Consider the following 26,728-nt stretch of genomic DNA (forward strand, 5'->3'; position numbering starts at 1 on the left):
AAAAATACGCGCCAGAAGTGCATTGGTAGCTGTGAAGCCAGCAGCAATAGGGTGGGGGGAAACGTCATTATACAAATATAAGCATTGACTGATGATACTGTTTTGCCACAATGTTATCAGCCTTCATTTACCATTGTTGGTTTTCAATAGCATACTATAAAGTATACAATTTACAAATTATAAATCAACATGGCAAGTTTCAAACCCAAAGAGAGGGATTTTAAACTCTTATTCTGAAGTCAATGAATTCAGGAAACTCCGGCTGAGGGTAGCTAATCTTTATTTTTTCGTTATGTTACCAAGTGGCTAGTGACAAGATCTCGAAGTAACGTGGAATTAAAAGAAGAAAATAAGCATAGCATTACATTTCATTGCCATTTATCTTAGACACGAAATGGCAAAAAGAAAAATTAGACCTTTTACAAGGTCAGGGAAGATCAGGAAACTAGATGGTGAAAAGAAATCGCCTGTAACCCTAATCGACGATGACGATGGCGTTGATGGACACGAAGGGAGTTCCAGCCAGATAGTGCTAAACTCAACTCAAACCGCCGGTAAGTTTCTTAACTTTCATTCTTATTAGCCTGTTATTAATGCATCCAACTTACTGTCTTAACAGTAGTTTCTAGCGTTAGCTTTTTTCCCCTAAAGTTTATAACAACTTGTCAAATGTGCATGGCTATCTTATCACATCTGGTGTAGCTAGCGTGAAAGCTTGTAGGATGTCTTGGAGCAGCTTAGCAGCTACACACAGGTCGTTAACACATTTTGAGAGCAGCACTCCGAGGGATGCAGATAGTTTTCGAGAGGCAAACATTTAAGAAATGCTTTTTAGCATATGTAGCCTACACTGTAAACATTCACAGTTGTTGAAGCCTATATGCCATCAAAGGGCAGAACTGACTACTAATTGTATTATGTGTAGTCTCTCAAAATCTTCAAATAGCCTATTATGTTTATTATTGTCATTAATTGTGGTTATACTGCCTGTATTTTGGTGAAAAACAGCATACTGCATGGTGAACAAATGTAGAGCAAACCATGAATGTAGTATTGATGTGCTTTTAAAACAGAAACATAGCATGCTCTACCTATTATTTATTTATTTTTTTCTTCCTTGCTTTCTGTCTTTCAGGAAACTCTATGTCTCCAACAGTATCAGAGCTCCTCCTTAAAGCTAAGGAGAGAGAGGGTGTCCTGATAAGGAAGAACAAGAAGCTGAAAAAGGAATTGCACTCTTCGCAAACAAGGGGCTGGTAAGTCAATACTTTATCTCAATATGACACTTAACAACAAACACCACTTGGATTAAAACATTTTAATATAGGGCTCTTCACAGTGTAAGTAGAACGCTCCATTCACGTTCGGCTGTCAATTCTTTATGCTAAGCATAATTGACCGCTGTCAAGGATAGTGGCCTTTTTGCCACTGATTCACTACAGACAGTTGTTCAGCTGCGTTCTAAAGAATGTTGTATTCAAGTTCAGTGAGTTTGGTGAAGTTTGTTTCTCATCATTTGCCAATGAAAACAGTAAAAAATACATTTAAAGACCCATCAGGTGAAGTGTCTTCTCTTATGTTGGTAGGTAGCCGTATAATAAGTGGGGTCCGGGTCGCTCTGTCGGGGCTTATTTTTTTGATAATGGCTGGCATTCTATACATTAACCCTTACACAGTAGAGCCCTTTGAAGACTCCATCGATAATATCAAATATCAAGTATAACTTTTTTTTCATGTTGTCACCATGTTGGTCTTGAGGATGGACACACATACACCTTTGTACCTGACAAAATGTACAGTATGTGAGTACTGAAGCTTCTCACTTAAACTTCACTTGATTAAACTTTCCCGTCCCCTTTCCTTATTGTTTCTTTTCAGACAAGATATGCCATACCACAACTTCTGACCACACCACTTCATCTGAGTCATCATCTGAGTCCTCTTCCACCAGTAATTCATCTTCCTCTTCTTCCTCCAATTCTTCATTGTCATCAGACGATGAAAGTCATAAGAAAAGGCGTTACAAAAAAAAGCATACAAGGAAAGACAAAAGGCATCGGAAGGAACAGAAGTCCGCAAAACCTGAATGTGGACAAAGAGGTGAGTCATAAGGGAGGGCTCCTGTTTACAAAAACAATTACATTAATACACAGGATTAAAGTTAAAATCCCTTGTGCCAAAATCCAAGGTAAAAACACATTCAGAAGCCCCTACTCAAAATTAACTTTAAAAAGCACGCTACCCACAAATCCACCAACAAATGGTCACAAACACAAGACAAATGGCCCATCCAACAGCAGTATATAGTATGTGGCATGTCATTGGGGTTATCAAGTGGGCACCCTCATTCACCGATGTTTCGTTAAGTTAGGCCCACGACACCTCATGAAGGCTTAACAGTGAAACCAGCGTCCTGGAGACACTCCCCTCCATGCTGCCACCATATTACCACTTTGAAATATCCAATACCCAAAATACTCTTAACCAGCTTAGGCATGGTCAAGTTATGGGTGATGCATGTTAATGTCAACAATATTTTGTCTCATCTCACAGTCCAGTTAATCTCTATTTGTTTTATTTCTTACTGATGCAGCTTCCAGTCCAAAAGACATCGTTGCAAGGTACAAGAAGGTTCTGCGGGCTTACAACCGTGGAAAAAAACTTGGGGAAGCGTGTACCATTGCTGGTGTTACAGAGCTGACCGTTCGATCAAAAGCAGCTATCCCAGAGTTGGCTATAGCTTCACCAGAAAAATTTGAGGAGCTTTTGGCAGGCTACAACAAAAGAGGAAAAATTTCTGATTTTCTAAGTAAATGTGAAGACCTTATTGAGAATGATACACAGGTCAGAGCTGAGATAGCAAAACTCAAACATGAGGGCAATCTCATACCCTACATTAAGAGGGAGCCGAAGTAAGCCCCCCGCCAACAACCCTCTTATGTTTAAGCAGTGTTCATTCATGTTGTGTTCATGTTTACTGTCTGATTGTCTGAAGAGGCAGCAGAAGTAAGTGCCCCTCGCCCCACCACCCTGTTTTGTTTATGCTGTGGTGTTGCAATGAAGGATTGATAGCCTTTTAAGCTATTATGTTTTTTGTTTAATTTTTATTTGCTTATTGCCCTCTTCTGATGGATCAGAAGTTTTGATTTCAATAAATATCTCTTGATATTAAAGCCAATTGTGATGTGTGACAATGCTTTACAATGTGTTAAGCATCTGTAATTGCAGTGTATGTAAAGTGTTATTGTTTTCATTATCACTATTGTCATTTAACAATATTTGACTTTAATCGGCAAAGTCATAAGTTAAGTACAGAACTATGAACATCAGTTACAACTTCAATGTGTTTATACATTGTTTGCTCCAGGTATATCCCATCAGTTTGAAATACAGCATTTTTGGATCATTTACAAATTGTTCATTAAAATATAAGACTAAGATGTAACTTCATAATAGCCACCCAAAATTTTGTTTCATGCAGTCATTTTCCATCAATTGATTATAAGATTGACATTTTTAGATAATTTACAAATTGTTTATTAACATATAAAAGACTAAGATACAACTTCATAATAGCCATTAAAAAAAAGGTTTGATGCAATCATTTACCATCAATTAATTATAAAAAGTACATTTTTTAGATAGTTTACAAATGATTTACTACCAAATAAAAGACTACGACCCAACTTTATCATAGCCATCTGAAAAACAAATATTGTAATTGTTTTCTAACTAACTGTTAATCAATAGAACATCATTTATAGTTCAATAGTTAATCAACCTATGTAATATGCATAGGCGTTGTGTATATGGCTATGTAAAGGCCTACAATCAACATTATAATCATTAACAATAACTCAATATATCATTATTAATAATACGATATTTGCAATAATAATGTAGCTTATTAATATAAAATAAATTGAAATCAAGCTATCACTAAACGGATATTTTTTAGTATGTTATATATAAATATTTTTTTTCTTTTTTCATAAGCTGATAATAAAGTATTTGTAAGTTATGTATTTAGTAATCATTAATTGTTATCTACAAATGATTAAGTTATGATTATTAAGTGATTAAATATTTTATTATAGTTGCAAAATAAAGCATCAATTAACCATTTATAACGGATGGTTATTATAAAGTGCTACCGGTGTGCTACTTTCCCTGGGCCTACAGCAGAATGTGCAGAAATGGGAGTTGGAACATTTTTAGAGCAAGGTAGGCTGTACATCGTATGATAAATGGCTAAGAGAGCCAGGTCATTTTTCATCAACAGTTGTCGCACTTGTTGGCAAACCACCTCTGTGGAGAGTATTCCCTGGCTGATTTTTGTCTTACTCTAAGCACTTGTTTTTGCAGTGTCTATTCACTGCAAGTAGTGTGGAACCTGTGAGAATATCTGAAAAAAGTGAAGCGGCAGCTATGACGGGAGTGACAAAAACACATGATAAATTGTCACTTATTTCTCTGGAAAGTTTTCACCAACCACATCAAAACACTCAAAGCTGTCAAACCTATAATAAAACAACGCAAAGGTAAAAAAAAAAACAACTCAAAGCTACATGAAGTTCTACTGAATTGAACAAACTTAATTAGATTCTTTTGAAAACCTAGGTAAGACTTCCTTTGAACCTTGCACAAAAAAATATCATAAACATGTTCTAGCGGATATGATATCATATATCATAAATCATCATGACGTCATGTTCCTTGGCCGTGTCAGTGTCATGTCACTGCCATTAGTAATTGTCATGGCATTTCCATGTCAATAATAGGCTGTCTCACATGCTGTCATACCATCACATATTCTGAGAGCTATCTTACCGATAACGGTACCATGATGCCTGTACTGTTATATAGGGCACTGACTGCCATGACAACTCATGGTGAAATGGCATAAGTGTTTTGTGCCACTGTCATCCTAAACCTCTCGATGAGCCTATGTGCATTTATGTTCAACAGGACTGTTCACTACTATGATAATAAAACCAATTTTACCCTAAACCGCCAGCCATGCCAACATTTACACATATCATAACCTTAATACACATTGTAAAAGCACCAGACACTATGCAAAATAACAAAATCACTCAACAGTAACATTCAAAGATGTTGTGAAACCTACTGTACTATTTCATTAAGAGTCCCTCTTAAGGACTTCAGCATATTCAGGCAAGTGAAGATTTATTTCTGAGGCTGAATACTAACATTAAAGAGACTTCTAAGAAAGATAATGCTGCAGGCTTACATCTGCTCCACCTCCATCTCCTGGCCACGGTAACACGAGTGCAAAATCCTTCGGTCCCCCTCGTCCCAGAGGTGCTTCTGCAGAAAGCGAGCTGCCTCTTCAGCTCTCTTCAGCAGGGCCTTACCTCCCAGTACTGCTCCCGCACATGCAAAGCCAGACAACATCAAACCTGTAGTGAAGTAGAGAAATTAGTATTACCATTCTTATTATTATTATTATTATTATTATTATTATCAGTAGTAGTAGTAGTAGTAGTAGCAGTAGTCATTGTCACATACAATTACAAGCCTCAGATGTGTCCTTAAATATGTTCACAAAGAACACCTCTCAAAGAAATTAGTATATTACCATACACATTACAAATAATTAGCACATATACAGTATAAAAGTATATTATCAGGGACATACATTTAAAAATGCTTTTAAAATATGACTAATTTTTCACCATCGTTTTTAGGAGCATAGTCCCTAACTAGACTTGAATCATGGATCTTGGGTTGCCATGAGTCATCCCATGGGATGCTTAAACATTGGTTATATTATTTACTTTTTTAGCAGTAGTGTCCACCTTTGGCCTTGTAGCTGACTAATAACAACTTTACTTTGTATATGTCTATCACACTAAAGCTACTTACAAGCAATGCTGTGCCTCAATCACAGACTTCCACAGGAAAGACATTGCAGAATTTCAACACTTGAACAGGGACAGATATCCCATGAAGGATTTTGCAAGGGATGTTTCACCACATTCTGAAACTACACTTCCTCCCCTTTCCAATGACACCTCACTTGTGAAATTCTATGGTAGAAAACTGCCTTTTTGGCCCTCTGAAAATATAGTATGTATTTTATGAAATTGCAGATTTTCAGGACTTGAACAGCTACACACATTCCAATGACAACCCCCAAGTTAAACCCCCATCGCATAAAATGGCTTTTTTTTTCGATTAGAACTCCCATGGCCTATTTCTCTCATTTTTAGTGTATAAAAAACATTTTTGCAGTTTTTATACACTAAAATTGGTCCCTATTGGTCAAGACTGATTTGTTGCAAACAATTCCACCCTAGATGAATAGTTGAGTGTGTCCTCTTCCAATGAGCAATTCCATCCAAGAAAATAGGCTTTTTAAATTAAAAAATCCACAAGCTATTATTCTGATGGGGGGGCCAAGCAGTGAAGCTGCGAAGCATCATTACTGTTTCTACCTTTTCTTATTTGGGCCAGTAGCAAAGCCCAATTGTATATTTACGCTTTCCTATTATTCGGGACCATGCAATGTAGGCACCCATTGTGTTTGTACATTTTCCTATTATTGGGGGCCAAGCATCGAAGCTGCAAGGCACCCACTGGGTTTATATGTTTTCCCATCCTAAGAACACACAATAATGTGGAGTCTTTTTACCACTGTGGGGGCGCTATAATCACAGGATGTAGGCTCATATATCAGCAATGCTTTTGCGTACCGAAACCAAACTTGGTATATGGACTTAGGACCCCATCCCGACGACACACAATATATTTGGTGACCTTGGACCACTAGGAGGTACTAAAGTTACAGGAAATGAGCTCATATCTTGGCAATGCTTTCTCGTACCTAAACCAGACTTGGTTCATGGACACACAATAATGCTGGTGATGTTTGGCCACTAGGGATAGATTAGATTAGACTCAACTTTATTGTCATTGTGCAGAGTACAAAGTCAACTAAATTCAGACACTGCTCTTGCTTGCTTGCCTGCCGGTTCACACCTCACCCCTCACTCTCAGTGCAACGTGCACCTCCACCATCAAAGGCTGATGCACCCCTCCCCCACAATGTGATCATGAACAATGCGACTACGCTAACGCTGTTCACCAGCCACCAGTCTACAGCCACCAAATACCCCTTATCCCCCCTCCTCTGGACAAGGGGAAGAGTGCTGTGAGTATCATGTTCCTTGACTTCTCCAGTGCTTTTAACACCATCCAACCCCTCAGACTGGGTGAAAAACTCCTGCAGATGATTGTGGATGCTCAACTGGTATCCTGGATTGCAGACTACCTGATAGAGCAACCACAATTTGTCAGACTGAAGAACTGCCTCTCCGACACCGTGATCAATAGCACTGGAGCTCCACAGTGAGCAGTGAGACACATGGCAAACAAACAAAGGAGCACATGGCACAAGACACAGAAAGTAAACAAAGCAAACAGGAAGACACAAGAGGAGCAGACATAACGGGAAAACAAGACAAGACAGGATCCTAACAACAAGAGCCTCCCCCCTCTTGCCTGCAGCAAATAGGTAAGGGATGTGGCCCTGTTTCTAGAATTCTGATGAAACCCTTGCTGGGATGACACAAACATGTGTCTCTCCTTTGATGTTCTTGTGCATCATTGAAAGAATAAAATCTGAAATGTTTCCTGACATCATACTCCAAATATCATGTTATTATTATATTGCTTTCTTATGTAGAGTATTAACGGAATATATTATAAGAACTTTTCAATAAATATGGAAAGTCAGTATGAACCATATAGACAGATATTGTGACAGCCTTGCCTGGCTCCTCCTCCTGTCTGTGTTGCGTCTCTCTCTCCTACAGGTGAGCTGGGTGCAGGTGTTTGGAGGCACGCTAATTATTTCCTAGTCAGGGCTTTTAAAAGCGCTTCAATGGAGACCGGGTTGTCAACCACTTCCGCTCCGTCTCTACAGCACCGTTTTGGATTTTGTTTTAGCTTATTGTGTCACCTAGTCTTGATCCTTACAAGCTGGCTAATGATAGACCTATATCTAATCTCCCTTTCATGTCAAAAATACTTGAAAAAATAGAGTCCAAACAAATCTGTGCCTTCTTACATATGAACAAAATCCAGGAATTATACCAGTCTGGCTTTCGAGCTCACCATAGTACTGAATCAGCCTTACTGTAGTTAAAGTTTTTAATGACCTCCTCATTGCTGCTGATAATGGATATGTATCAATACTGATCCTCCTGGACCTCAGCGCTGCCTTTGACACCATAGACCATGACATACTACTTCATAGGCTTGAACATTCCATAGGCATCAAAGACTCAGCACTTGCTTGGTTTATACCATACCTTTTTAACCGTTAATAATTTGTACAGGTCCATAATGAACCATATACCCAGACTATGGTGAAATATTGAGTGCCTCAAGGCTCATTGGATCCCAGTTATTTTCCCATTTCCCATCTCCTAGGTTCTGAAATTTGGAAACATGGCATGGCATTAATTTCCATTGTTATGCAGATGATACACAATTATACCTTTCCATAAAGCCCGATTAATTAACCCTGTTAAACAAACTTGTATGTATGTAACATGTTACATGTATAAGAGATATAAAAACACACACATATATATACAACAAAACATCCTGCTTTTGAACTCAGTTGGTTTTTGGTCCTAAAAAGATGAGGCATATCCTATCCTCATCACAGGCTACATATAGTGATCTTCCACTGACCTCATCCACAAGTGCTAAAAATCTATCAGTTATAATTGACCAGGACCTATCAATAAATAATCACCAAAATGTCATTTTACCACTTAAGGAACATTTCAAAGATAAGGAAGTCCTTATCCTTACCAGACACGGAAAAATTAATCCACAGTTTTGTCACTTCAAGGATAGACTATTGCAATGCTCTATACACTGGCTGCAATAATACCGGTCTAAGGAACTTACAGCTTATACAAAATGCAGCTGCTCGCACACTCACTAGGACCAAAAAATATGAACACATTTCCCCCATCCTAGCATCTTTACACTGGCTACCTGTTAAAAGTCTCATTGACTTAAAAAAAATATTACTTGTAATCCCAACAGTAGAGGCAGAGCTTTCTGCTACAGCGCACCCCTCCTCTGGAATGAACTATCTCCATCAATTTGATTAGCAGACACCCTCCCTATTTTCAAGTCTAGACTTAACACATACATCTTTAGTGCCTCCCATAGTTAGGTATGGTGTAGTGTGGAACTTCACCCACCTCAGGGTTTTTATTGGAATGGACCACCTCTGCTGTGTCCTCATGTGACTGGCGCCCTAGTCATGCGTGTCATGGTGGCAACTGACCATACCTGCGCTGGTGCTGACTACCCTTCACCATGCTTAGGTATGCTGCCATAGCATAGCGCTGTCATGGACTTTTCATGTGTCACGCCGTACAACTCTTCTTCTTTCTCTCTCTCAACTCCCCCTCTTACCTCTTGTCTTTGTCTTGCCATTCAACTCCCTCTTCTCTCCTTCTCTCTCTCAACTCTCCCTCTCTTGCCTTTTGTCTCTATAGTATAACACTATATAATACCATTGATATACTTATTAATGCTAACCATCATGACTTATAGTAATACCTACTATTTATCTCTCTTTCTTCCCTCTTACCTCACTTGTGAGAGAAACTATTCCTTGTGTTTGGCCCTCATCGCACCTAAAGTCCCATCCCTATGACTGCCCTATGTGATGACCCTGTGCCCCTTCAGGCCTTCTCCTGTCAGTGCATGGGAAGGGCTGGGCCTGGTTGGGCTAATACCCTCATTGATTACACCTATGGTTAGGGTGGGGCTATATAAGGGGTTCCCTATCTTTCTGATTAGGCATTTTTCTTACTTCTTGCAGGCACTCACTTTGATTCTCTCACACTTGCACTTTGCTCTCTCCCCTCATTTGTAACTCTACCTCTCTTTCTCTTTCTTTGTCTTTAGGCCCACTTCACTAGCTTCTTTGCATCCATACACTCATACACGCACGCCACCACTCCCATTCATTTCCCCCTAGACATTTTGCTATTGGTAACCTTGTGCTTTACTTTAATAAATGAATATATTTGGTTTTAACCTTGTTGTCCGTGTCCCTCTTTATGTTTCGGTCTGGGAACGAGCTGGCCCTAACACCTACCATTGCAGTCCCCTTGTCTGGATTCCTGGCCCGTGCAGCCTAGCTACCCAGTACTTGACATACTGTATGACAATTCCTAATCCCTATGGACAACACAGGGACTATTTGAATTTTCTGACACTAAATAGGATTCATGCATACATCATACTGGTTATATAACCATCCTACCTCTTTGTAACATACCTCAGGTTGTTGTGTTCTATTCTGTACACCTAACTAACCTATTCATTTATTATGTATACAGTACAGACATTACTGCCCTGTAACTGACCCTAGGCAGATGGGTCAGGCCCTTGAGTCTTGTATCCACTCGAGGTTTCTTCCTATATGTATCTCCAATTCTAGGGAGTTTTTCCTCGTCCCTGTTACTTATAGGCACACTCTGAATGTTAAACACTCTGTTAAGTGCCATGAGACATGAGTAATGTTTTGGCGCTCTATAAGTTGAAATTGAAATTGAAATGATTCACTGCACCACATTATACTGATTGCTTACACTTTTATTTTCCAAATCCAACTCCACTCCATTTTGTTAAGTTCTATTCATTTATTAAAAATCTAATATATGTATTGCTAATCCGTGTGTGGTCTTTCCGTACTCTGTTACTTTGTTGAAAAAAAAAACCCAGCTATAAACCAGCTTATGCTGGAAGCTGATTTTAGCTGGTCTTTGCTGGCTTAGTTGGTTGGTTGTCACCGGGATGCTGTTGGTAAAATATTACATACCAAAGTGAAACATGAAATCCATGAGAATCATACAGGGTTTAAGTACAGCAAAGCATAGATATTCATACAGTAACAGTGGCAAAGTCAGGAATCATCCAGGCTACCTTAATCTATGACACAAATGGCTGTTGACGCAAAACAGACAACAACAAGTGATATCAACACTGGCGCCTTACATTATCCATGTTCAGAAGAACAGCACAGATGTTATACAGGGTCGAGACGCAGACATAGAATCATACTCGAAGCTGGTGTCACACTCCACCTCAGTCCCATTGATGAGAATGGGGCTGTGTATGCTAACGCATATTTGGTGTGAGAGCTAGGGACCAAATCCTGAGGATGTACATACAATATTATGTTGACTTGTTACCACTATGGGGGTGCTAGAGTTATGGAAATGAGCTCATATCTCAGCAAATTTTTAACATATCAAAACTAAACTAGGTATGAGAGGTTATGTGGTGTAAGGGGGAGGGGGTTTATCAGTGTGAGTGTGTGTGTGTGTGTGTGTGTGTGTGTGTGTGTGGGGGGGGGGGGGTTGGGGTAAGTGTGATGAGAGGGGTAGCAGGTAATAGGGTGTGTGCAAATGCAAATGCCAAAAGGAAGGAAGAGTATGACAGTTCACTGTCCTGATGGTGGAAAGATGTGTATGCATTGTGACGCCCCGGCTTTGCCGTGCCGTGAGGTGTTACGCCTTTTCCTCCCTTTGCCTTTATGGTACCTCTGAGCACTAGGCATATTGTTCCTGTTTGTCATGTCTCTTTCGACCTGCAGGAGGAGCTGGAGGGTTCCAGTGGTCTCTTGTTAACGGGGGGCGTGGCTCCGTGTCAATGGACTCTGGAATAAAGCCTGTGTCCTGTGGCCTCATTCGGCCTCTCTGTCCTGTTCAGGCTTGACGCTGCTGAGAGCTGGCTGCGGCTGTTCAGATTGCCTTTTCTTTATGCACTACACATAGCCTACACATTGCTGATGCGCATGACACTTTATGTTATCTTTTGTTGCTCCTCATTTACTGACTTATGTACATATTTGTAAATAATATTGTAGAAGGGGGCACCAAGGCCACCGTGGCCTGTAAACCTATGATTTTCAAAGGGGCTTCACGGCCAACGCAAGGGGCTACGACGGCCATGGCCGTCGTGGCCGCCGTGAAATTCCTACCCTGGTAGAGAGGTAGAGTAGAGTAGAGTGAGTGAGTGAGTGAGTGAGTGAGTGAGTGAGTGAGTGAGTGAGTGAGTGAGTGAGAGAGGTAGAGTAGAGTAGAGAGGTAGAGTAGAGTAGAGTAGAGAGGTAGAGTAGAGAGGTAGAGTAGAGTAGAAAGGTAGAGTAGAGTAGAGTGAGTGAGTGAGAGAGGTAGAGTAGAGTAGAGAGGTAGAGTAAAGAGGTAGAGTAGAGGTAGAGTAGAGTAGAGAGGTAGAGTACAGAGGTAGAGTAGAGTAGAGTGAGTGAGTGAGAGAGGTAGAGTAGAGAGGTAGAGTAGAGTAGAGAGGTAGAGTAGAGTGAGTGAGGTAGAGTAGAGAGGTAGAGTAGAGAGGTAGAGTAGAGTAGAGAGGTAGAGTAGAGTAGAGTAGAGTAGAGTGAGTGAGTGATTGACGCCACTCTTGACCTAAATATGTATGTGAATGGCTAGGTTGAGAGCTCTATCTAGTGTGTAGCATTAAAAGAAGTGGGCATGCATGGTGACTATCTGTCAGGATTTCCCCATGCACACCACACTTACCCTGTGTAAGATGTATGCCTCCTCTGTAATGTGTGCATTAAAATAAGTGAGGCATGCAGATAGACACCTGATGAGGTATCTACCTGCACCCCACCCTTACCCTAGCCTGTTTTGTAGTTTTGTTTGTGTTTTATGAATGTCACCTAATATGTAGTGCAATTAAAAGAGATTAAGCGTGCTGTGTGCTTCCAGGACAAGGCATGTGCATGAGCATATGAGGGGGGTGCACAACGGGGGCCCAGGGCCAATGGATAACCCACAGGACCCAACCAATGCCAAACCCACACAGCGACCCACCAGGACCGAGTCTCCCAAGCCATCCAATGGGGCCCCGGCAGAATGACAATGAGAGAGGCAGAGAGAGTGAAATTAGAAAAGTTAGAGTAGAGTAGAGAGGTAGAGTAGAGAGGTAGAGTAGAGAGGTAGAGTAGAGTAGAGTGGTAGAGTAGAGAGGTAGAGTAGAGTAGAGTAGAGTGAGTGAGTGAGAGAGGTAGAGTAGAGTAGAGAGGTAGAGTAGAGAGGTAGAGTAGAGAGGTAGAGTAGAGTAGAGAGGTAGAGTAGAGAGGTAGAGTAGAGAGGTAGAGTAGAGTAGAGTGAGAGAGTGAGTGAGGTAGAGTAGAGAGGTAGAGTAGAGTAGAGAGGTAGAGTAGAGAGGTAGAGTAGAGAGGTAGAGTAGAGTAGAGTGAGAGAGTGAGTGAGGTAGAGTAGAGAGGTAGAGTAGAGTAGAGTAGAGAGGTAGAGTAGAGTAGAGAGGTAGAGTAGAGTAGAGTGAGTGAGTCAGTGACGCCACTCTTGACCTACATAAATTCAAATATGCTTTATTGGCACGACACACCATATGATGCATTGCCAAAGCGTTCACAGTAATAATAATAATTAAAGAAAATACAAATACAAAATGATAAATTGATGATAAATAAACATGTACAAACATTACAAACATTGTTACACTTCCGTCACACACACACACACACACACACACACACACACACACAGCACGTCACAACCATACAAGACCATTGTCTGTACACGTCCATAGGAAAACCAAGACAGGACAAAACAAAACAAACAGGAGACATGGTGTAATAGACTGGGGCTGGGGAGCAGTGTTATGTTGAAGGGTGGAGGTAGTGGGGTGATTATCTTAAGTAATGCCTTCTCTCAGGTTATGGAGTGAGGACACATAACTGGCTGCCAGTATGCATGTGCTGGTGTCCACACCCAAAACTACAGCAAGTTTTTTCTGTTCCTCCAGTTTTGTGAAGTTGGGAATGATGTTGTTCAAAATGGTGAAATATTTGTCTCTTTGGGACCGATATTTGTCACAGTGTAGCAGAAAGTGCACCTCTGACTCTACCTCCCCTGTCATACAGTGACCACATGTCCTTTGCTCTTTGGACAGCCATGACTTCTTGTGCCTGCCTTTCTCTATGGCTAGACTGTGGTCACTCAGCCTGTACTTGTTGAGGATCTGTCTGCTTCGTATCTCTGACAGTGTGGAGATACTCTGCCAATTGATAGTCTTTTCGTATGCCAATGTAACATTCTAGTTTGTGTTATAATTTTGTTTCTTTCTTCCAGTGTTCCAAATAAGAATTCTTGTTGTTCTTGTTAATTTGGTTGATTCTGATTGGTGGTTGGGAAGCAGTACTGGTCTGGACAATTTGTGGGTTAGGGCTTATTGGGTTAGTTAAATCTGAGACCAACTGACATAGGGGACTGGGCTTAGGGATGAGCTCTTGGGATTTAAGTGCTTTAAAATGTAGTGAATTTTGAGGGCTTAATTTTAGATGAATCCAGAATTTTAGTGATCGTTTTTGGATATTAATCAATAGTGGAAATCGGCCTAATTCTGCCCTGCTAGCATTTGTGGGTACTTTTCTTTGGATATGTAACAAATTTCTACAGAATTCAGCATGCAGGGCTTCGATTGGGTGTTTGTCCCATCTTGAGTAGTCGTGCTTACTGAGTGGACCCCATATTTCACTTCCATAAAGTGCAATTGGCAAAATGACTGTGTCAAATATTTTGGACCAGATTTTAATTGGTATATCTATTTGATGAAAATTTCTTTTTATTGCATAAAATGCTCGTTGTGCTTTTTCTTTTAGTGCATTCACTAAATATGTATGTGAATGGCTAGGTTGAGAGCTCTATCTAGTGTGTAGCATTAAAAGAAGTGGGCATGCATGGTGAATATCTGTCAGGATTTCCCCATGCACACCACACTTACCCTGTGTAAGATGTATGCCTCCTCTGTAATGTGTGCATTAAAATAAGTGAGGCATGCAGATAGACACCTGATGAGGTATCTACCTGCACTCCACCCTTACCCTAGCCTGTTTTGTAGTTTTGTTTGTGTTTTATGAATGTCACCTAATATGTAGTGCAATTAAAAGAGAGTAAGCGTGCTGTAAGCACTTAAATCCCAAGAGCTCAGCCCTAAGCCCAGTCCCCTATGTCAGTTGGTCTCGGATTTAACTAACCCAATAACCCCTAACCCACAAATTGTCCAGACCAGCACTGCTTCCCAACAACCAATCAGAATCAACCAAATTAACAAGAACAACAACAATTCTTATTTGGAACACTGGAAGAAAGAAACAAAATTACAACACAAACTAGAATGTTACATTGGCATACGAAAAGACTATCAATTGGCAGAGTATCTCCACACTGTCAGAGATACGAAGCAGAGACAGATCCTCACCAAGTACAGGCTGAGTGACCACAGTCTAGCCATAGAGAAAGGCAGGCACAAGAAGTCATGGCTGCCCAAAGAGCAAAGGACATGTGGTCACTGTATGACAGGGGAGGTAGAGTCAGAGGTGCACTTTCTGCTACACTGTGACAAATATCGGTCCCAAAGAGACAAATATTTCACCATTTTGAACAACATCATTCCCAACTTTACAAAACTGGAGGAACAGAAAAGACTTGCTGTGGTTTTGGGTGAGGACACCAGCACATGCATACTGGCAGCCAGTTATGTGTCCTCACTCCATAACCTGAGAGAAGGCATTACTTAAGATAACCACCCCACTACCTCCACCCTTCAACATAACACTGCTCCCCAGCCCCAGTCTGTTACACCATGTCTCCTGTTTGTTTTTGTTTTGTCCTGTCTTGGTTTTCCTATGCACGTGTACAGACAATGGTCTTGTATGGTTGTGACGTGCTGTGTGTGTGTGTGTGTGTGTGTGTGTGTGTGTGTGTGTGTGTGTGTGTGTGTGTGTGTGTGTGACGGAAGTGTAACAATGTTTGTAATGTTTGTACATGTTTATATCATTTTGTATTTGTATTTTCTTTAATTATTATTATTCCTGTGAACGCTTTCGCAATGCATCATATGGTTTGTCGTGCCAATAAAGCATATTTGAATTTGAGTGAGTGAGTGAGTGAGAGAGGTAGAGTAGAGAGGTAGAGTAGAGTAGAGAGGTAGAGTAGAGTGAGTGAGTGAGTGAGAGAGGTAGAGTAGAGAGGTAGAGTAGAGTAGAGAGGTAGAGTAGAGAGGTAGAGTAGAGTAGAAAGGTAGAGTAGAGTAGAGTAGAGTGAGTGAGTGAGAGAGGTAGAGTAGAGTAGAGAGGTAGAGTAAAGAGGTAGAGTAGAGAGGTAGAGTAGAGAGGTAGAGTAGAGTAGAGTGAGTGAGTGAGTGAGAGAGGTAGAGTAGAGAGGTAGAGTATAGAGTGAGTGAGTGAGTGAGTGAGAGAGGTAGAGTAGAGAGGTAGAGTAGAGTAGAGAGGTAGAGTAGAGTAGAGTGAGTGAGGTAGAGTAGAGTAGAGAGGTAGAGTAGAGTAGAGTGAGTGAGGTAGAGTAGAGAGGTAGAGTAGAGTAGAGTAGAGAGGTAGAGTAGAGTAGAGAGGTAGAGTAGAGAGGTAGAGTAGAGTAGAGAGGTAGAGTAGAGTAGAGTAGAGTAGAGTGAGTGAGTGAGTGAGTGACGCCACTCTTGACATAAATATGTATGTGAATGGCTAGGTTGAGAGCTCTATCTAGTGTGTAGCATTAAAAGAAGTGGGCATGCATGGTGAATATCTGTCAGGATTTCCCCATGCACACCACACTTACCCTGTGTAAGATGTATGCCTCCTCTGTAATGTGTGCATTAAAATAAGTGAGGCATGCAGATAGACACCTGATGAGGTATCTACCTGCACCCCACCCTTACCCTAGCCTGTTTTGTAGTTTTGTTTGTGTTTTATGAATGTCACCTAATATGTAGTGCAATTAAAAGAGAGTAAGCGTGCTGTGTGCTTCCAGGACAAGGCATGTGCATGAGCATATGAGGGGGGTGCACAACGGGGGCCCAGGGCCAATGGATAACCCACAGGACCCAACCAACATTATGTCGACAAGCTTTGAGCAAAATCTGAGACGGTTCTGCAACCATTCTGCCTGATTTGACACAGAATAACCCAAATACTAAGGGCAACTTGAAGAGGAGATTTACCCTGCTTGAGTCTTAGAAGCACAGTGGGGTCACTTGGGTCACTGCAAAAGTAACCGCTGCCTTGGTCATCCCAGAACAGTTGGTCCTGCTTCTGCTGGAGTTCTTCTGCCCATTTAAGCCATTCCACTGCCTGTGTGGCCTCGAAGAGGTCCAGCAGTCCAGCCACCACATATGCATAGTCATCAAGGAAGCCTGCAATTGGCGAATCTCTGGTAGGAAAAATGGTGTGAGTATAGTGTCAGTGATTTTTTTATTTGTTCATTCATTTTAATATTTACCATTTTCTTTATCTGCATAAACAAAATGTTCTTTTAGCACATTAAATGAACTGCATCAAGTTAAATAATCTAAATACTGTTTTGACCATATAAAGTCACAAGTCTGCCAGTAATAAGTGATAGCATCGCTACAAAGTTGGCTCAGAACTCTTTTCAACATATTACTAATCACTGACTCATGGGAACATGAAGAGACCTCTTCAGGGACCCCTTCATCCTAAGATTCCCCTCCCCTGGTTTGCAGAGTGCCCCTGAGGCCAGCTGAGTGTGGTGGGACTGATGGTGACAGAGCTACAGATAGGGGAGTGTTGGGGGCAGGCTAATGGAGGACAAGGTGGCAAGGTCAGAAGACCTGAAGCGATGACCTCAACAATCACTTCTCCCACTCCATCTTTTTGGAAGTTGACGGACCGTTGGAGACTTGAAAGCTGGGCAGCAGGGAGACCTGTTACGCTGGTCTCATGTCATCTGCAATAGGTGTTGCAGTCATTTAAATATCAGTATAGATGAGAAACAAGGCTTCTATCAGAGCGTTTGTTCCTTTGTTGAGATCATTCGTTGTTTATAATGTAATGTGAGTATTGGCTTGTGATATTAACATAGGGTTAATCTTGATTACCCACATGTTACTGAATTTATTATTCAAGACAAGGAAGACAAACTTCATGTATGTCACCACTTTAGCCCTGAGGCCTCAGTATAATTAGGATGGTGATTTACACACGCAGAAAAAAAAGATAATTATCTTTGCTATTGGGGAAAAGGCTATGGTAAGCGTTCTCATAGAACTGCTGCTGGTGCAAACGGGGTCAACAAATGAGAGGGGCTCTCAAAAATGAGGCCACGCTGACTATGGTCAATACTTTGTGGGGCTGCATGCTACAACCACTAATTACTGTTGTACAAGTGGGTGGTGGTAGCACTTTATAATAACCATCCGTTATAAATGGTTAATTGATGCTTTATTTTGCAACTATAATAAAATATTTAATCACTTAATAATCATAACTTAATCATTTGTAGATAACAATCAATGATTACTAAATACATAACTTACAAATACTTTATTATCAGCTTATGAAAAAATAAACAATTTATTTATATATAACATACTAAAAAATATCAGTTTAGTGATAGCTTGATTTCAATTTATTTTATATTAATAAGCTACATTATTATTGCAAATATCATATTATTAATAATGATATATTGAGTTATTGTTAATGATTATAATGTTGATCGTAGGCCTTTACATAGCCATATACACAACACCTATGGATATTACATAGGTTGATTAACTATTGAACTATAAATGATGTTCTATTGATAACAGTTAGTTAGAAAAACAATTACAAATTTGTTACAAATTTGTTTTTCAGATGGCTATGATAAAGTTGGGTCGTAGTCTTTTATTTGGTAGTAAATCATTTGTAAACTATCTAAAAATGTACATTTTATAATTAATTGATGGGAAATTATTGCATCAAACCTTTTTTTTAATGGCTATTATGAAGTTGCATCTTAGTCTTTTATATGTTAATAAACAATTTGTAAATTATCTAAAAATGTCAATCTCATAATCAATAACTGGAGTGCAAACCATCTATGAACATAATGTTTATTTGAAGTTTCACCAAAACGGTAAGTTATGAAAGTTGACAAAACAAATTTGATTATGGAAAACATCACATCAAAACAACTTCTATTTATATTTCTTGGCAATGTCATGGAGTAGGCGACCCAGTGAGCCATTGCGATGTTTTTTGGCTAGCCATTCATTCCACTCAATTAGTGTAAGGTGATCTGTTAACAAGTCCTCTGTCCGATTCCCCCTGCATCTTGAGATGATCTCCTTATAACTCCGCCAAGCCCTCTCGATGTGCTGAGTGTGGCAACCTGTATCTGCATTGACGAATGCTTGACTGTGGTTCACTGTGTAATGATCATACCCCAGTGCAGGCAGAGGACTGAAGTCCCTCTTCTAATATGGTGGACGATGAGAGGTACCAGCTCTTGTCTTGTCCTTTTTGGCACCAAACGTAGAATAGGTCGACGTCTTGAGTGCTTCACACCGAGCATCCCAAACACCCACTTTTTTCTTTTCCAGCCACCTGTTATCCGGCCACGTCCATACTGTCAAAAAAGCACACATGGATATTACAAATTATGTTTAAGCATTATTTTACTCTTTGGTAATAAAAATAGGAGAAAGAGGAAGATGATGAGGAATAACAAAAAGAAGAAAAATACATTATGTGTATTGTGTTTGCATTTACTTTTCTTTTGTGCCTGAAGTGGCTTTCATCTATCGCCACAAACTCTCTTCGACCTCCCAGCCTCTGTCCTCTCTTCCTTCGCATTCGTTCCACAGCCTCAACACAGACATTTCTCAAAAGTTTGGCCATTCTTGTCAGTGTTGCTGAACTTGCGGCAATGTCATCGGTTATCATGTTAACTTGTCTTAACCGTAGGCCTTGTGCAAACCTGATAATACACAATATTATAGTAATGGTGAAAATTTGCATAATAAACAGTGAGCAGACACCTAATTAGGACACATGAAATATGCATCAAGGAGAGAAAGAGGGAGGTAGAATGAGAGAGAAGTAAGACAAACAGAAAGAGTGAAAAGGGGAGAAAGTGAAGACATAGATAGATGTGGGTGGATGAATAGACATAGGTACATGGATAGATGATAGTCGGGTAGATATGGAAGAGAATGCAGGTAACTAGATGGAAATATCTAGTACAGATAGATTATTGATAGAGACAGACTGGCAGACTCAATAGACCTCTGAAGTTTGCCTACAAAAAAGAACCAAAACGGCCATCTTTGCCCATATAAGGAGATCCGGTTGTTAATTGAAGCTAACTACCTATGGCAAGTTGCATTGCAAGTTAGCTCTGGGGTAGCAATAATCTAAGTGTGCCGCCTTCACGTACCGGAGATCACAGTATCCACTCGAAGGCAGAGGACAAAAGTGTGTTCAGGAAAACGTCTGCATTTCAGACTTTTTCATCCCCGCGAGAGTTTAAAAGATGCGATAATTTAAAATCCCCATGTTATTTTCCCACAGGAAAAATCTTAGAATAGCCTACTTTATTATTTTTTTAGATATGTGATCACATTTCACTTCACCTTGGCAAATGGTACGCTCTGAATGATTAAACATAATGATTCATGGTAACTTTTTACACCTGAATTTATAATTTAGCCTACTTGTCTATAGGCCTTTCTCACAAAACGACCGATGGCCCAAAAAGTCTTCAGAGCAGTGTACTCGAGCTTCCAATGTTTAAGGGCGCTACACACCAACCCAAAGTTGGCTGCCAGGTGCCGACGGCGATAGCTTTTGTGCCGATTCAACATGTGTAATCGGCAGAAAAGCTACCACCGCCGGCATCCGTCAGTCGATATCGGGTTGGTGTGTAGCGCCTATAGGTGCAGGAACCGGAAGAGCCAGTCCCTGCTCTGAAGACTTTTTGGGCCATCGGTCGTTTTGTGAGAAAGGCCTATTGTGATCAGAATGTTCAAGATGAACTTAAAAGTGCCTAATTGTCCATCCAAAGGTTATACCAAAAGACTATCTGATATTTAAGCCTTGTTATGGGTATAGGCCCTGTTTAAGCAACATTAAAAACTAATTGGCCTACATATACCTACTGTTACTGTAGTAGTCTATGTCCATACCTGTATAAGAACCTCATCCAGCTGAAAAGGCACATCTTGGATTTGCTGAAGATTGTCTGGTGTCGGATGGATTTCCTGACTATGCCTTTGTGCTTGCCCCGACGTCGACATACCCTGTGGACAAAAAACACAAGCAATGAAATCAAACTTAAAGTTATTCGTTTGATCTCAATTCATAGTATCCTAGGCTTATACATGTTTCCCCCATAAATATAAATCGTATAGGCTTTTCAGATAATTAGAAATGAGTCTTCTAGCCTAGGCCGATATGCCAAAAATGCCAGTAGCCTAAGTATATAGAAAATATAAGTGGTTTTCATTCAAGATGTAGGCCTATCTATCTGTGATAAATATAACCTATGGATAAAAAGACAACTTACCATTCACATTTATCCACACCATGACACTTCTGTTCAATTTTCATTGTATGGTGGCAAAAGTTGCATTTGATCTTTTTTTTTTATCAGTCTTCTCCTCTACAACCATTTTATAAGCTTCTTTAAATTATTTTTACTTCTTCTTCCTTCAATTAGTTGCCGCAGCTCCCTTGCTAAACCAGGCATCTTGATTCCATAAGGAAATATGCTACTGTGTTCCAGTTTGCGCCAAAAAATACGCGCCAGAAGTGCATTGGTAGCTGTGAAGCCAGCAGCAATAGGGTGGGGGGAAACGTCATTATACAAATATAAGCATTGACTGATGATACTGTTTTGCCACAATGTTATCAGCCTTCATTTACCATTGTTGGTTTTCAATAGCATACTATAAAGTATACAATTTACAAATTATAAATCAACATGGCAAGTTTCAAACCCAAAGAGAGGGATTTTAAACTCTTATTCTGAAGTCAATGAATTCAGGAAACTCCGGCTGAGGGTAGCTAATCTTTATTTTTTCGTTATGTTACCAAGTGGCTAGTGACAAGATCTCGAAGTAACGTGGAATTAAAAGAAGAAAATAAGCATAGCATTACATTTCATTGCCATTTATCTTAGACACGAAATGGCAAAAAGAAAAATTAGACCTTTTACAAGGTCAGGGAAGATCAGGAAACTAGATGGTGAAAAGAAATCGCCTGTAACCCTAATCGACGATGACGATGGCGTTGATGGACACGAAGGGAGTTCCAGCCAGATAGTGCTAAACTCAACTCAAACCGCCGGTAAGTTTCTTAACTTTCATTCTTATTAGCCTGTTATTAATGCATCCAACTTACTGTCTTAACAGTAGTTTCTAGCGTTAGCTTTTTTCCCCTAAAGTTTATAACAACTTGTCAAATGTGCATGGCTATCTTATCACATCTGGTGTAGCTAGCGTGAAAGCTTGTAGGATGTCTTGGAGCAGCTTAGCAGCTACACACAGGTCGTTAACACATTTTGAGAGCAGCACTCCGAGGGATGCAGATAGTTTTCGAGAGGCAAACATTTAAGAAATGCTTTTTAGCATATGTAGCCTACACTGTAAACATTCACAGTTGTTGAAGCCTATATGCCATCAAAGGGCAGAACTGACTACTAATTGTATTATGTGTAGTCTCTCAAAATCTTCAAATAGCCTATTATGTTTATTATTGTCATTAATTGTGGTTATACTGCCTGTATTTTGGTGAAAAACAGCATACTGCATGGTGAACAAATGTAGAGCAAACCATGAATGTAGTATTGATGTGCTTTTAAAACAGAAACATAGCATGCTCTACCTATTATTTATTTATTTTTTTCTTCCTTGCTTTCTGTCTTTCAGGAAACTCTATGTCTCCAACAGTATCAGAGCTCCTCCTTAAAGCTAAGGAGAGAGAGGGTGTCCTGATAAGGAAGAACAAGAAGCTGAAAAAGGAATTGCACTCTTCGCAAACAAGGGGCTGGTAAGTCAATACTTTATCTCAATATGACACTTAACAACAAACACCACTTGGATTAAAACATTTTAATATAGGGCTCTTCACAGTGTAAGTAGAACGCTCCATTCACGTTCGGCTGTCAATTCTTTATGCTAAGCATAATTGACCGCTGTCAAGGATAGTGGCCTTTTTGCCACTGATTCACTACAGACAGTTGTTCAGCTGCGTTCTAAAGAATGTTGTATTCAAGTTCAGTGAGTTTGGTGAAGTTTGTTTCTCATCATTTGCCAATGAAAACAGTAAAAAATACATTTAAAGACCCATCAGGTGAAGTGTCTTCTCTTATGTTGGTAGGTAGCCGTATAATAAGTGGGGTCCGGGTCGCTCTGTCGGGGCTTATTTTTTTGATAATGGCTGGCATTCTATACATTAACCCTTACACAGTAGAGCCCTTTGAAGACTCCATCGATAATATCAAATATCAAGTATAACTTTTTTTTCATGTTGTCACCATGTTGGTCTTGAGGATGGACACACATACACCTTTGTACCTGACAAAATGTACAGTATGTGAGTACTGAAGCTTCTCACTTAAACTTCACTTGATTAAACTTTCCCGTCCCCTTTCCTTATTGTTTCTTTTCAGACAAGATATGCCATACCACAACTTCTGACCACACCACTTCATCTGAGTCATCATCTGAGTCCTCTTCCACCAGTAATTCATCTTCCTCTTCTTCCTCCAATTCTTCATTGTCATCAGACGATGAAAGTCATAAGAAAAGGCGTTACAAAAAAAAGCATACAAGGAAAGACAAAAGGCATCGGAAGGAAAAGAAGTCGGCAAAAGCAAGGCATCGCAAAAAGCACAAGAAGGAACAGAAGTCCGCAAAACCTGAATGTGGACAAAGAGGTGAGTCATAAGGGAGGGCTCCTGTTTACAAAAACAATTACATTAATACACAGGATTAAAGTTAAAATCCCTTGTGCCAAAATCCAAGGTAAAAACACATTCAGAAGCCCCTACTCAAAATTAACTTTAAAAAGCACGCTACCCACAAATCCACCAACAAATGGTCACAAACACAAGACAAATGGCCCATCCAACAGCAGTATATAGTATGTGGCATGTCATTGGGGTTATCAAGTGGGCACCCTCATTCACCGATGTTTCGTTAAGTTAGGCCCACGACACCTCATGAAGGCTTAACAGTGAAACCAGCGTCCTGGAGACACTCCCCTCCATGCTGCCACCATATTACCACTTTGAAATATCCAATACCCAAAATACTCTTAACCAGCTTAGGCATGGTCAAGTTATGGGTGATGCATGTTAATGTCAACAATATTTTGTCTCATCTCACAGTCCAGTTAATCTCTATTTGTTTTATTTCTTACTGATGCAGCTTCCAGTCCAAAAGACATCGTTGCAAGGTACAAGAAGGTTCTGCGGGCTTACAACCGTGGAAAAAAACTTGGGGAAGCGTGTACCATTGCTGGTGTTACAGAGCTGACCGTTCGATCAAAAGCAGCTATCCCAGAGTTGGCTATAGCTTCACCAGAAAAATTTGAGGAGCTTTTGGCAGGCTACAACAAAAGAGGAAAAATTTCTGATTTTCTAAGTAAATGTGAAGACCTTATTGAGAATGATACACAGGTCAGAGCTGAGATAGCAAAACTCAAACATGAGGGCAATCTCATACCCTACATTAAGAGGGAGCCGAAGTAAGCCCCCCGCCAACAACCCTCTTATGTTTAAGCAGTGTTCATTCATGTTGTGTTCATGTTTACTGTCTGATTGTCTGAAGAGGCAGCAGAAGTAAGTGCCCCTCGCCCCACCACCCTGTTTTGTTTATGCTGTGGTGTTGCAATGAAGGATTGATAGCCTTTTAAGCTATTATGTTTTTTGTTTAATTTTTATTTGCTTATTGCCCTCTTCTGATGGATCAGAAGTTTTGATTTCAATAAATATCTCTTGATATTAAAGCCAATTGTGATGTGTGACAATGCTTTACAATGTGTTAAGCATCTGTAATTGCAGTGTATGTAAAGTGTTATTGTTTTCATTATCACTATTGTCATTTAACAATATTTGACTTTAATCGGCAAAGTCATAAGTTAAGTACAGAACTATGAACATCAGTTACAACTTCAATGTGTTTATACATTGTTTGCTCCAGGTATATCCCATCAGTTTGAAATACAGCATTTTTGGATCATTTACAAATTGTTCATTAAAATATAAGACTAAGATGTAACTTCATAATAGCCACCCAAAATTTTGTTTCATGCAGTCATTTTCCATCAATTGATTATAAGATTGACATTTTTAGATAATTTACAAATTGTTTATTAACATATAAAAGACTAAGATACAACTTCATAATAGCCATTAAAAAAAAGGTTTGATGCAATCATTTACCATCAATTAATTATAAAAAGTACATTTTTTAGATAGTTTACAAATGATTTACTACCAAATAAAAGACTACGACCCAACTTTATCATAGCCATCTGAAAAACAAATATTGTAATTGTTTTCTAACTAACTGTTAATCAATAGAACATCATTTATAGTTCAATAGTTAATCAACCTATGTAATATGCATAGGCGTTGTGTATATGGCTATGTAAAGGCCTACAATCAACATTATAATCATTAACAATAACTCAATATATCATTATTAATAATACGATATTTGCAATAATAATGTAGCTTATTAATATAAAATAAATTGAAATCAAGCTATCACTAAACGGATATTTTTTAGTATGTTATATATAAATATTTTTTTTCTTTTTTCATAAGCTGATAATAAAGTATTTGTAAGTTATGTATTTAGTAATCATTAATTGTTATCTACAAATGATTAAGTTATGATTATTAAGTGATTAAATATTTTATTATAGTTGCAAAATAAAGCATCAATTAACCATTTATAACGGATGGTTATTATAAAGTGCTACCGGTGTGCTACTTTCCCTGGGCCTACAGCAGAATGTGCAGAAATGGGAGTTGGAACATTTTTAGAGCAAGGTAGGCTGTACATCGTATGATAAATGGCTAAGAGAGCCAGGTCATTTTTCATCAACAGTTGTCGCACTTGTTGGCAAACCACCTCTGTGGAGAGTATTCCCTGGCTGATTTTTGTCTTACTCTAAGCACTTGTTTTTGCAGTGTCTATTCACTGCAAGTAGTGTGGAACCTGTGAGAATATCTGAAAAAAGTGAAGCGGCAGCTATGACGGGAGTGACAAAAACACATGATAAATTGTCACTTATTTCTCTGGAAAGTTTTCACCAACCACATCAAAACACTCAAAGCTGTCAAACCTATAATAAAACAACGCAAAGGTAAAAAAAAAAACAACTCAAAGCTACATGAAGTTCTACTGAATTGAACAAACTTAATTAGATTCTTTTGAAAACCTAGGTAAGACTTCCTTTGAACCTTGCACAAAAAAATATCATAAACATGTTCTAGCGGATATGATATCATATATCATAAATCATCATGACGTCATGTTCCTTGGCCGTGTCAGTGTCATGTCACTGCCATTAGTAATTGTCATGGCATTTCCATGTCAATAATAGGCTGTCTCACATGCTGTCATACCATCACATATTCTGAGAGCTATCTTACCGATAACGGTACCATGATGCCTGTACTGTTATATAGGGCACTGACTGCCATGACAACTCATGGTGAAATGGCATAAGTGTTTTGTGCCACTGTCATCCTAAACCTCTCGATGAGCCTATGTGCATTTATGTTCAACAGGACTGTTCACTACTATGATAATAAAACCAATTTTACCCTAAACCGCCAGCCATGCCAACATTTACACATATCATAACCTTAAT

General features: G+C 39.5%; 3 long non-coding RNA genes across 3 annotated transcripts; 2 read left to right on the forward strand and 1 right to left on the reverse strand.

Annotated features, from left to right (window-relative positions):
- Positions 1–442: 442 nt before the first annotated feature.
- Positions 443–3,673, forward strand: LOC143108705 (uncharacterized). Its single transcript, XR_012983775.1, has 4 exons — positions 443–554; positions 1,136–1,256; positions 1,879–2,100; positions 2,594–3,673. It is a non-coding gene; the product is annotated as an uncharacterized LOC143108705 (long non-coding RNA).
- Positions 3,674–18,937: 15,264 nt separating this feature from the next.
- LOC143108704 (uncharacterized) lies at positions 18,938–21,112 on the reverse strand. The gene is made up of 3 exons (XR_012983774.1): positions 21,025–21,112; positions 19,610–19,817; positions 18,938–19,466 (listed from the first exon to the last, which is right to left on the reverse strand). It is a non-coding gene; the product is annotated as an uncharacterized LOC143108704 (long non-coding RNA).
- A 962-nt stretch (positions 21,113–22,074) lies between these two features.
- On the forward strand, positions 22,075–25,342 carry LOC143108703 (uncharacterized). Its single transcript, XR_012983773.1, has 4 exons — positions 22,075–22,186; positions 22,768–22,888; positions 23,511–23,777; positions 24,271–25,342. It is a non-coding gene; the product is annotated as an uncharacterized LOC143108703 (long non-coding RNA).
- Positions 25,343–26,728: the final 1,386 nt, after the last annotated feature.

The sequence above is a fragment of the Alosa pseudoharengus genome, unplaced genomic scaffold (assembly GCF_046254945.1).
Source record: "Alosa pseudoharengus isolate Yale_2024_CS ecotype anadromous, Long Island Sound unplaced genomic scaffold, YU_APseudo_1.1 YU_APseudo_1.1_scf_61, whole genome shotgun sequence".
Lineage (NCBI taxonomy): Eukaryota > Metazoa > Chordata > Actinopteri > Clupeiformes > Clupeidae > Alosa > Alosa pseudoharengus.